The sequence below is a fragment of the Tympanuchus pallidicinctus genome, unplaced genomic scaffold, assembly GCF_026119805.1.
Source record: "Tympanuchus pallidicinctus isolate F22 unplaced genomic scaffold, pur_lepc_1.0 scaffold61, whole genome shotgun sequence".
Classification (NCBI taxonomy): Eukaryota; Metazoa; Chordata; class Aves; order Galliformes; family Phasianidae; genus Tympanuchus; species Tympanuchus pallidicinctus.
In genome coordinates, this window is record NW_026294782.1 from 1 (window position 1) to 12,395 (window position 12,395).

Sequence of the window (12,395 nt, forward strand, 5' to 3'; positions counted from 1 at the left end):
CCTAACCCTAACCCTAACCCTAACCCTAACCCTAACCCTAACCCTAACCCTAACCCTAACCCTAACCCTAACCCTAACCCTAACCCTAACCCTAACCCTAACCCTAACCCTAACCCTAACCCTAACCCTAACCCTAACCCTAACCCTAACCCTAACCCTAACCCTAACCCTAACCCTAACCCTAACCCTAACCCTAACCCTAACCCTAACCCTAACCCTAACCCTAACCCTAACCCTAACCCTAACCCTAACCCTAACCCTAACCCTAACCCTAACCCTAACCCTAACCCTAACCCTAACCCTAACCCTAACCCTAACCCTAACCCTAACCCTAACCCTAACCCTAACCCTAACCCTAACCCTAACCCTAACCCTAACCCTAACCCTAACCCTAACCCTAACCCTAACCCTAACCCTAACCCTAACCCTAACCCTAACCCTAACCCTAACCCTAACCCTAACCCTAACCCTAACCCTAACCCTAACCCTAACCCTAACCCTAACCCTAACCCTAACCCTAACCCTAACCCTAACCCTAACCCTAACCCTAACCCTAACCCTAACCCTAACCCTAACCCTAACCCTAACCCTAACCCTAACCCTAACCCTAACCCTAACCCTAACCCTAACCCTAACCCTAACCCTAACCCTAACCCTAACCCTAACCCTAACCCTAACCCTAACCCTAACCCTAACCCTAACCCTAACCCTAACCCTAACCCTAACCCTAACCCTAACCCTAACCCTAACCCTAACCCTAACCCTAACCCTAACCCTAACCCTAACCCTAACCCTAACCCTAACCCTAACCCTAACCCTAACCCTAACCCTAACCCTAACCCTAACCCTAACCCTAACCCTAACCCTAACCCTAACCCTAACCCTAACCCTAACCCTAACCCTAACCCTAACCCTAACCCTAACCCTAACCCTAACCCTAACCCTAACCCTAACCCTAACCCTAACCCTAACCCTAACCCTAACCCTAACCCTAACCCTAACCCTAACCCTAACCCTAACCCTAACCCTAACCCTAACCCTAACCCTAACCCTAACCCTAACCCTAACCCTAACCCTAACCCTAACCCTAACCCTAACCCTAACCCTAACCCTAACCCTAACCCTAACCCTAACCCTAACCCTAACCCTAACCCTAACCCTAACCCTAACCCTAACCCTAACCCTAACCCTAACCCTAACCCTAACCCTAACCCTAACCCTAACCCTAACCCTAACCCTAACCCTAACCCTAACCCTAACCCTAACCCTAACCCTAACCCTAACCCTAACCCTAACCCTAACCCTAACCCTAACCCTAACCCTAACCCTAACCCTAACCCTAACCCTAACCCTAACCCTAACCCTAACCCTAACCCTAACCCTAACCCTAACCCTAACCCTAACCCTAACCCTAACCCTAACCCTAACCCTAACCCTAACCCTAACCCTAACCCTAACCCTAACCCTAACCCTAACCCTAACCCTAACCCTAACCCTAACCCTAACCCTAACCCTAACCCTAACCCTAACCCTAACCCTAACCCTAACCCTAACCCTAACCCTAACCCTAACCCTAACCCTAACCCTAACCCTAACCCTAACCCTAACCCTAACCCTAACCCTAACCCTAACCCTAACCCTAACCCTAACCCTAACCCTAACCCTAACCCTAACCCTAACCCTAACCCTAACCCTAACCCTAACCCTAACCCTAACCCTAACCCTAACCCTAACCCTAACCCTAACCCTAACCCTAACCCTAACCCTAACCCTAACCCTAACCCTAACCCTAACCCTAACCCTAACCCTAACCCTAACCCTAACCCTAACCCTAACCCTAACCCTAACCCTAACCCTAACCCTAACCCTAACCCTAACCCTAACCCTAACCCTAACCCTAACCCTAACCCTAACCCTAACCCTAACCCTAACCCTAACCCTAACCCTAACCCTAACCCTAACCCTAACCCTAACCCTAACCCTAACCCTAACCCTAAAGCCTAAGCCTAAAGCCTAAAGCCTAAAGCCTAAAGCCTAAAGCCTAAAGCCTAAAGCCTAAAGCCTAAAGCCTAAAGCCTAACCCCCAGTGTCTAAGTCTAAGTCTAACCCCCAGTGTCTAAGTCTAAGTCTAACCCCCAGTGTCTAAGTCTAAGTCTAACCCCCAGTGTCTAAGTCTAAGTCTAACCCCCAGTGTCTAAGTCTAAGTCTAACCCCCAGTGTCTAAGTCTAACCCTTAGTGTCTAAGTCTAAGTCTAACCCCCAGTGTCTAAGTCTAAGTCTAACCCCCAGTGTCTAAGTCTAAGTCTAACCCCCAGTGTCTAAGTCTAAGTCTAACCCCCAGTGTCTAAGTCTAAGTCTAAGTCTAACCCCCAGTGTCTAAGTCTAAGTCTAACCCCCAGTGTCTAAGTCTAATCCTTAGTGTCTAAGTCTAAGTCTAACCCCCAGTGTCTAAGTCTAAGTCTAACCCCCAGTGTCTAAGTCTAAGTCTAACCCCCAGTGTCTAAGTCTAAGTCTAACCCCCAGTGTCTAAGTCTAACCCCCAGTGTCTAAGTCTAAGTCTAACCCCCAGTGTCTAAGTCTAACCCCTTAGTGTCTAAGTCTAAGTCTAACCCCCAGTGTCTAAGTCTAAGTCTAATCCCCCAGTGTCTAAGTCTAAGTCTAACCCCCAGTGTCTAAGTCTAACCCCCAGTGTCTAAGTCTAAGTCTAACCCCCAGTGTCTAAGTCTAAGTCTAACCCCCAGTGTCTAAGTCTAAGTCTAACCCCCAGTGTCTAAGTCTAACCCCCAGTGTCTAAGTCTAAGTCTAACCCCCAGTGTCTAAGTCTAAGTCTAACCCCCAGTGTCTAAGTCTAACCCCCAGTGTCTAAGTCTAAGTCTAACCCCCATCTAAGTCTCAGTCTAAGTCTAACCCCCAGTGTCTAAGTCTAAGTCTAACCCCCAGTGTCTAAGTCTAAGTCTAAGTCTAACCCCCAGTGTCTAAGTCTAACCCCCAGTGTCTAAGTCTAAGTCTAACCCTTAAGTCTAAGTCTAAGTCTAAGTCTAACCCCCAGTGTCTAAGTCTAAGTCTAACCCCCAGTGTCTAAGTCTAAGTCTAACCCCCAGTGTCTAAGTCTAATCCTTAGTGTCTAAGTCTAAGTCTAACCCCCAGTGTCTAAGTCTAACCCCCATCTAAGTCTAAGTCTAAGTCTAACCCCCAGTGTCTAAGTCTAACCCCCAGTGTCTAAGTCTAAGTCTAACCCCCAGTGTCTAAGTCTAAGTCTAACCCCCAGTGTCTAAGTCTAAGTCTAACCCCCAGTGTCTAAGTCTAACCCCCAGTGTCTAAGTCTAACCCCCAGTGTCTAAGTCTAACCCCCAGTGTCTAAGTCTAAGTCTAACCCCCAGTGTCTAAGTCTAACCCTTAGTGTCTAAGTCTAAGTCTAACCCCCAGTGTCTAAGTCTAAGTCTAACCCCCATCTAAGTCTAAGTCTAAGTCTAACCCCCAGTGTCTAAGTCTAACCCCCAGTGTCTAAGTCTAAGTCTAACCCCCATCTAAGTCTCAGTCTAAGTCTAACCCTTAGTGTCTAAGTCTAAGTCTAACCCCCAGTGTCTAAGTCTAATGCCCAGTGTCTAAGTCTAACCCCCAGTGTCTAAGTCTAAGTCTAACCCCATCTAAGTCTCAGTCTAATCTAACCCCCAGTGTCTATGTCTAAGTCTAACCCCCGTCTACCACCCTCCACACCTACCTTTCTCACCTACCTTCCAGTGTCCTTCCAGTCGTTGCCGTGACAAAGCAAGACACACAACATACGTGCATTGTTTAACTGTTTGTTTATTACAGTGCTGTTTCCACAAGGCATGACTCATACAATCATATACATACGCGCTATACCAGCAACTACACATTGAGAAGCAGAACATGTCATGAATATGGGTCTCTGATTCCAAGACTTAGTTTATAGGCGCAGCATCCACACATTCTGTACATGGCACAACACAGTTTACAGGCGCAACTTAACACATATTGCATACATGGCACGACGCAATTTACAGGCGCAGCACACGCATACGCAGTACACTTTAAGACATGGTTCACATAGATGTCAGACCAACCAGAGAAAGGGTACAAAGCCTCCACACCCCATTAGTGACACCACACTTGTGAGAATGTTGCATAGTGCAACCACCTCAAAAGCAGTGCAGATCTCAGCCCACTCAAAGACATTGCAATTCTCAGAACGGCCACAAAGGGGCGCGAGTCTCAGACTGGCCGGGAAGGAACAAAATCGCCTCCGACGGCCCTTGGTTACGGGGTTGGGTTAGCCCTGCCTAGGAGCAAACAAAGCAAGGCTAGCCCAACCCCGTAACCAAGGCAAAGCTAAAGCCAATTTGGCTTACATTAATTGGATGTAAAGCTAAAGCCAATTTGGTTGAAGCCAATTGAATGCAAGGCTAAAGCCAATTTGGTTGAAGCCAATTGAATGCAAAACCAAAGCCAATTTGGTTCAAGTCAATTGAATGTAAAGCTAAAGCCAATTTGGTTGAAGCCAATTGAATGCACATGCTAAAGCCAATTCGGTTGAGATAAATTGAACGCAGATGCTGAAATCAGCACAACTCTCAAAATGGCCGCAATGGGGCGCGAGTCTCAGACTGGCCGGAAGGAACAAAATTGCCTCCAACGGCCCTTGGTTACGGGGTTGGGTTAGCCCTGCCTAGGAGCAAACAAAGCAAGGCTAGCCCAACCCCGTAACCAAGGCAAAGCTAAAGCCAATTTGGCTTACATTAATTGGATGTAAAACTAAAGCCAATTTGGTTGAAGTCAATTGAATGTAAAGCTAAAGCCAATTTGGTTTACATTAATTGAATGTAAAGCTAAAGCCATTTGGTTGAAGCCAATTGAATGCAAGGCTAAAGCCAATTTGGTTGAAGTCAATTGAATGCAAGGCCAAAGCCAATTTGGTTGATGCAAAATGATTGCAAGGCTAAAGCCAATTTGGTTGAGATAAATTGAACGCAGATGCTGAAATCAGCACAACTCTCAAAATGGCCGCAATGGGGCGCGAGTCTCAGACTGGCCGGAAGGAACAAAATCGCCTCCAACGGCCCTTGGTTACGGGGTTGGGTTAGCCCTGCCTAGGAGCAAACAAAGCAAGGCTAGCCCAACCCCGTAACCAAGGCAAAGCTAAAGCCAATTTGGCTTACATTAATTGGATGTAAAGCTAAAGCCAATTTGGATGAAGTCAATCGAATGTAAAGCTAAAGCCAATTTGGTTGAAGCCAATTGAATGTAAAGCTAAAGCAAATTTGGTTGAAGTCAATTGAATGCAAAGCTAAAGTCAATTTGGTTGAAGTCAATTGAATGCAAAGCCAAAGCCAATTTGGATTGAAGTCAATTGCATGTAAAGCTAAAGCCAATTTGGTTGATGCAAAATGATTGCAAGGCTAAAGCCAATTTGGTTGAGATAAATTGAACGCAGATGCTGAAATCAGCACAACTCTCAAAATGGCCGCAATGGGGCGCGAGTCTCAGACTGGCCGGGAAGGAACAAAATTGCCTCCAACGGCCCTTGGTTACGGGGTTGGGTTAGCCCTGCCTAGGAGCAAACAAAGCAAGGCTAGCCCAACCCCGTAACCAAGGCAAAGCTAAAGCCAATTTGGCTTACATTAATTGAATGTAAAGCTAAAGCCAATTTGGTTGAAGCCAATTGAATGTAAAACTAAAGCCAATTTGGTTGAAGTCAATTGAATGCAAGGCTAAAGCCAATTTGGTTGAAGTCAATTGAATGTAAAACTAAAGCCAATTTGGTTTACATTAATTGTATGTCAAGCTAAAGCCAATTTGGTTGAAGTCAATTGAATGCACATGCTGAAATCAGCACAACTCTCAAAATGGCCACAAAGGGGCACGAGCCTGAAAATGGCCTGGAAGGAACGCAGATGGCATCAGAAGGAAGCGTTGATTGGCCTGGGAGCAGAAGGGCCCTCAGGAAGGGTGCGGGTGGGTTGGATCGCTGGGCTGAGGCCGATGGGATGAACTGCAATGAGACCGAGCGCCGCATCCCACACGCTGCCTGCGATGACCTTGGTAGGGGCTTGTGGCAGAGTGACGGGAAGATCATGGAAAGGGAACGGAGCGGGGATTCGGGTAACGGTTGACCGAACCGAGCTGGCGGTGAGTGTGGGAGGCCTGGAAAGCCAATGGCGTCGCAGGGGGGAAGTCATCGACTGGAAGCGTCGAAGGCATCTTCACCTGTAATACAGAGACACGCTTTAGAAGGAGGAACGCCGAGACCCAAACTGTGCTCACCGTCAGCCCACCCCCACAAAATGTGGAAGCCAAACACCGCTTGAAGAAAAGGCTTCAGAGTAAGGTTAGGAGTATTTAACAGGAAAGGTGTTAGGGTTAGGTACATCAGGATTAGGGTTAGAGTGACCGTTAGGGAAGGCCAAGGCAAAGGCAGGAGCAAAAGGCAAGGAGAACAGCCGAGGGAACGCCAAAACAGAGGGCAAAGGGATGGGAAAGACATGGAGAACGCCAAAGGTCGCGTCAGAGGTCAGGCCCAAGGAGAAGGCCGCAGAGAACGCCAGAATGGAGACCAAAGAGATCAACGCAGAAGGCCAAAATGGAGGGCGAGGTCCGTGAGAACGCTGCAGGGAAGGCCGATGCAGAAGGTCAAGGGCAATGGCCAAAGAGAATGCGGCACAAAAGGCCAAAACCAAAGGCAAAGAGAATGCTGTAGGAGAAGACAAAACAAGAGGCCAAAGGGAATGGGCAAAGAAGGCCAGGAGCAATGGCCAAAAAGAACATGGAAGGGAACGCCAAAATAGAAGCCAAAGAGAACGCCGCAGGGAACGCCAGAACAGGAGGCCAAAGGGAATGGGGCAAAGAAGGCCGAGGGCAACGGCCAAAGAGAACGCAGCCAGGAACGCCAGAACTGAAGGCCAAAATAATGCTGTAGGGAACGCCAGAACGGGAGGGAAAGTGAACGTGGCAAAGAAGGCCAAGGACAAAGGCCAAGGGAATGTGGCACAGATGGCCAAAGCCGAAGGCCAAAGAAAACGCAGTGAAGGTGGCCAAGGGCAAACGGCCAAGAGAATGCCACAGGGAACGCCAAAACAGGAGGGCAAGAGAACGCAGCAGGGAAAGGCTGGAGGCGAGGAGAACACAGAAAGAAAAGGACAGGCAGCATCCAGGGCACCGTGAAGTGCAGAAATGAGCTCTGTGAACCCTACCTTGTGCCTCGCTAAGTAATGAGTAAACACCGGTGGGTGAGCATCGCCCTTACCTGCTGGGCAGACAATTACCGGCCAGCAAAGCGGGGTTCCGGGCATCCCAGGAAATGCAGATTCCGGTTCCTTGCTGCTGCCTGAAGAGCCGCGCATCTCCGTGCTGTCCTTACAGCGCTCAGGAGCAACGCAACTCTGCTGCCACCTGTGGGACACAACGCAGTAATGAAGGCGCTGCCCCGCATGTGTGGGGCTGCACCCTGAGCACAATGCTGTAATGATGACACAAGGGTTGTAATTAATTATAATTAACGTTAGGGATAGAATTAATGGTATTGATAGGGTTGAAGTTACAGATGGTCTAACATCAGTATTCTGCACTACAATTAGGGTTATTTGACAAAACATGGGGCATTATTTTTACAGCAGCATTCAGGGTAAGAGACATTTTCAACACTGGGTTAAGGGTTTGGTCTACAGATACGCTGCAGGTTAACAAAGTTATCGTTAGAACTCCCATTCAGCTGTGGGTTCAGGTTAATGTTAATGTTAATGTATCCTCGCAGCTAATCCCAGAGTGCCAAAGGCAAAGGAAAGCAGAACTCCCGTGGAAAGCCAAGGTAAATGCAAAGCAAACAGCCAAGCTAAGGCAAGGGCAAAAGCAAAGAGAGCACCAATGGAAAGCCAAGGGGAGGGCAAAGAGAACGCAACAGGAAAGGCCAAAATATACAGCCAAAGAGACCGCAGCAGGAAAGGCCAAGGGCAACGGCCAAAAGAACGCAGCACAAAATGCCAAAACAGAAGGCTGAGGGAGCACGGCATGGAATGCCCAGGAAAGGGCTAAGAAAACATGGCAGGAAGTGCCAGAACAGGAGGGCAAGAGAACGCTGCCGGGAACGCCAAAATCAAATGGTGAAGAGAATGTGGCTACAGAAAGCCAAGGGCAATGGCCAAGAGAACATAGCATGGGACACAATAACAGGGGGGCAAGGGAATGCCCAGACAAGGGCAAGGGCCAAGAGAACGTGGAAGGAAATGCCAAGGATGATGGCCAAGAGAACACGGCAAGAAACGCCAAAACAGGAGGGCAGGAGAACGCAGCAGGGAACGCCAAAACTGAATGCTGAAGTGAATATGGCAAAGAAAGCCAAGGGCAACGGCCAAGAGAACCCAGCATGGAACACAAAAACAGGAGGACAAGAGGATGCCCAACCAATGGCAACGGCTAAGAGAACATGGAAGGAAATGCCAGAACAGGAGGGCGAGAGAACGCGGCACGGAACGCCAAAACTGAATGCTGAAGTGAATGCGGCAAAGAAAGCCAAGGGCAGCGGCCAAGAGAACGTGGCATGGAACACAAAAACAGGAGGGCAAGAGAATGGAGTAGGGAACAGCAAGGGCAAAGGGAATGAAAACGCTGCAGTGAAAGGCCAGAGACAAGGAGAACACAGAAAGAAAAGGACAGGCAGCATCCAGGGCACCACGAAGTGCAATGAAGAGCTCTGGGAGCACCGTGCTGTGCCATGCTAGGGAATGGGTAAACACTGGTGGGTGTGCATTGCCCTTACCTGCTGGGCAGACAATTACCAGCCAGCAAAGCGGAGTTCCGGGCATCCCAGGAAATGCAGATTCCGGTTCCTTGCTGCTGCCTGAAGAGCCACGCATCTCCATGCGGTCGTTACGGCACTCGGGAGTGCCGCAGTCTGCTGCCACCTGTGGGACACAACGCAGTAATGAAGGCACTGCCCTGCAGATGTGCCTCTTTCACAAACCTGCACTCCTTTCTCTGATCAACGTGGCTGCGCTCTGCACACGATGCTGCTTACCAGCAGCACTGAGCTGGGAACAACAGACAAGGAGAAGGCTGAGGTACCCAACAACATCCATCTTCCATCTTCTCTGATAACTGCTCATTATACACCGCCCTCACCTTTGGTTTGGTAGGTGGGGATTGAGGAAGCAATGCTGGTCCCATAGACCCCTCCCTATCCCACACTGTGATGAGAGATCAGGTTCTGGACAACCTGAGGACCCGAGCATCCAGGAGTCTTTGGGTCCTGATGAGACGAGTCCCAGAGCTCTGAGGGAATTCAGTGCTGCAGTCACCGAGCCACTCTCAGTGGTATTTGAGAAGTCGAGGCAGTCAGGTGAAGTCCCTGGTGAGCAGAAAAAAGGTGACAGCACAGCTGTTACTGCAGATATAAAGTGTGACCCTGGGAACTGCCAACATGTCAGTCTCACCTCTGTGCTGCAAAAAGTCATGGAGCAGATCCTCCTGGAAAGGACTCTGAGGCACGTTCCAGTGCGTCAACACCCTCTGTATGAAAAGCTTCCTCCTAATAACCAACGTAAACCTCCCCTGTCTCAGTTTAAAACCATTCCCCCTTGTCCTATCACAATCCACCCTCGTAAACAGCCATTCCCCTTCCTGCTGTTCCCCCCTTCAAGTACTGTGAGGCTGCAATCAGGTCCCCCCCAAGCCTTCTCTTCTCCAGTCTCAACAAGCCCACTTCCCTCAACCTTTCCTTGTAGGAGAGCTGCTCCAACCATCTGATCATCTCAGTGCCTCCTCTGGACCCGCTCCGTGAGCTCCACGTCCTTCCTGTGCTGGGGGCCCCAGGCCTGGATGCAGCGCTGCAGATGGGGCCTCACAAGAGCAGAGCAGATGGGGACGATCACCTCCCTCTCCCTGCTGGCCGCTCCTCTTTTAATGCAGCCCAGAACACAGCTGGCCTTCCAGGCTGCAAGCCCGCTCTGCTGGCTGACGTCCAGCTTCTCACCCACCAGGATCTGCAAGTCCTTCTCTGTGGAGCTGCTCTCAAGGTGTTCTTTGCTGAGTTTGCACAAACATCTGGGATTGCCCCTTCATCAGCGACATTGACAGTAGGGTGGAGTGCACCCTAACGACACCAAGCTGTGGGGTGCGGTGACACACCAGAGGGACGGGATGCCATCCAGAGGGACCTCAACAGGCTGAGTAGTGGCACTCAGCAACGCGCCTTCCAGCCCAGAAAGCCAACCGTATGCTGGGCTCCAAAGATGTGCGGTCAGCAGGCGAAGGGAGGCGGTCCTGCCCCTCTGCTCTGCGCTGGGAGGCCTCACCTGCAGGTGCTGTGTGTGGATGTGGATGCCTACAGTGCAGGACAGACGTGGAGCTGTTGGAGCACATCCAGAGAATGGCCACAAACATGAACCGAGGGATGGAATGCCTTTCCTATAAAGACAGAGAGCTGGAGCTGTTCAGCCTGCAGAAGTGAAGGCTCCGAGGTGATCTGGTAACAGCCTTTCAACACCTGAAGGGAAGAACAAGGAAAGATTTAGCCTAGATATGAAGAAAATCTTGTACAGTGATGGTGGTGACACAGCAGAACAGATTACGCAGACACGATGGATGCCCTGTCCCTTCCAAGGTGACGCTGGGTCAGGCTCTGGGCACTGATCTGGCTGTGGATGTTCCTGTTCGTTGTGTGGCAGTTGGATGAGATCACCACCAATAGTACCAAGTACTCCAGCTGGGATAATCCACATCCATCAGAGCCTCTCTGGGCCAGTCCCAGTATTCAGCAGAGCAGGGGCTTCACTTCATCACACTGTTGGGAACCAGAGCTGCAGAGCATTGAATGCGGGTCAGGGGGTGGGAGGAAGAGGAATTGGGGTTTGGGTGTCATACAGATTAGGAAACTAACAGCATCTCCAGACAATTAGGATGGAGATATCTGGGGTGATGCTGAGTACAGCGGTCCAGAAGAGGACAAACCTTGGCTTCCTATAAAGATGAAGACTTATTACACCTAAGGGTGCACAGAATGCCCTCAAACAACTCTGCACGGTTGGAAGCAGTGCATAACAGCCCTGAAATAAAGGAAGAAGAAGTTACTCCATTCCAAAGATGAACACTCAGCCCACGCTGCCAGGGAAGCAGTCTCCAGGTAGAGATGCTGCCCTTATGGCTTCCACCCCTTAAATGGGGTCAGGATACTAAATTATAATAATAAAAAAAGAAAAGAAAAAATGGAGATTGCAGCCTGAAATAAAGAAAAAACAAAGAAACCACTTACACCCTTCTCAAAGGCCAAAACTCACCCATGCTCCACAGGAGACAGCCTCCAGAGATCAACGCTGCCCTTACATCTGCCAGCACTCAAATGTGGTCAGGATGCCCCAAAAACAGGAAAGATCACAGCCCTAAAACAAGAAGGAATCACTCATCCTTTCTCAAGGACCGGCCCTCACCCCACGCTCCCAAAGAGACAGTCTCTAAAGACAGATACCACCTTAAAGGCTGCCAGCCCTTAAGTGGGGGCAGGATCCCCCAAAAAACAAGATGTTGCAACCCTGGAATAAAGACTCACTCACCCCGTTTCAAGGGTTCACCCCACGCTCTGAAGGAAGCAGCCTCCAGGTGCAGTTGCTGCTCCTTCTGCTGACAGACCTTAAATGTGGTCAGCAGCCCCCAGAAAGTGAAATTACAATCCAGCAATACATAAGAAATCAATGACCCCATCCCAAAAACAAACACTCAGCCCACACCCCAAAGGAAGCAGCCTCCATACAGAGATGCTGCCCTTACAGCTTCCAGCCCTTAAAAGCAGTCAGGATCCCCAAAACCAGAAAGACCAGAGCCCTGCAACAAAGCATCAGTCACTCACCCCATTCCAACGAGCAGAACTGGCTCCCAATGCTCCCATGGAGGCAGATCCCAAGCTGAATGCTGCCCTGGCTGTTCCCAGCCCTTAAATATGGGCAGGGAGGGGGTGGAGCCAAGCTCAGCCCTATCCGGTCCCACAGGCAAATTGCTTCCACCTGTGCTGGCAGGGCTGCCCACACCCCTCACCAGGTGCTCCATCACTGCTTCAGGCTGTAAACAACAACAAAAGACTGATTACAAGCAGGTGATTGGGTCTGCCTGTCCGGCAAGGGGAGTTTGATCAAAGGATGAGCGACAATGGCACGCGGATTTTGATTGAAGTCTGTCCTCAAAGGCATTGGGTAAAATTGCTAATAGATAGGGGAGCACAAATTTCAGTACTGATAGAGTGACACTGAGGGTAACACTGAGCTGACCCTGGGATGATGTGGGGGGTGATGCTGGGGAGTGATGCTGGGGACTGATGTTGGAGCATCATGGGGGGACATCAGGGAGTGATGTTGGAGCGATACTGTTGGGGGGGGTAGCGGAAACCCGAAGTC

General features: G+C 49.8%; 2 long non-coding RNA genes across 4 annotated transcripts; both read right to left on the reverse strand.

Moving 5' to 3' along the window:
- Positions 1-5,366: 5,366 nt before the first annotated feature.
- LOC128071907 (uncharacterized) lies at positions 5,367-9,165 on the reverse strand. Its single transcript, XR_008202041.1, has 3 exons — positions 8,774-9,165; positions 7,265-7,410; positions 5,367-6,228 (listed from the first exon to the last, which is right to left on the reverse strand). It is a non-coding gene; the product is annotated as an uncharacterized LOC128071907 (long non-coding RNA).
- Positions 9,166-9,201: 36 nt separating this feature from the next.
- Positions 9,202-11,842, reverse strand: LOC128071890 (uncharacterized). Of its 3 annotated transcripts, XR_008202032.1 has the most exons (4): positions 11,562-11,842; positions 11,289-11,390; positions 10,706-10,811; positions 9,202-9,361 (listed from the first exon to the last, which is right to left on the reverse strand). It is a non-coding gene; the product is annotated as an uncharacterized LOC128071890 (long non-coding RNA). The 3 variants fall into 3 exon arrangements; XR_008202030.1 differs by lacking the exon at positions 9,202-9,361 and having other exon boundaries at positions 10,612-10,811; XR_008202031.1 differs by lacking the exons at positions 9,202-9,361; positions 10,706-10,811 and adding an exon at positions 10,820-11,057.
- Positions 11,843-12,395: the final 553 nt, after the last annotated feature.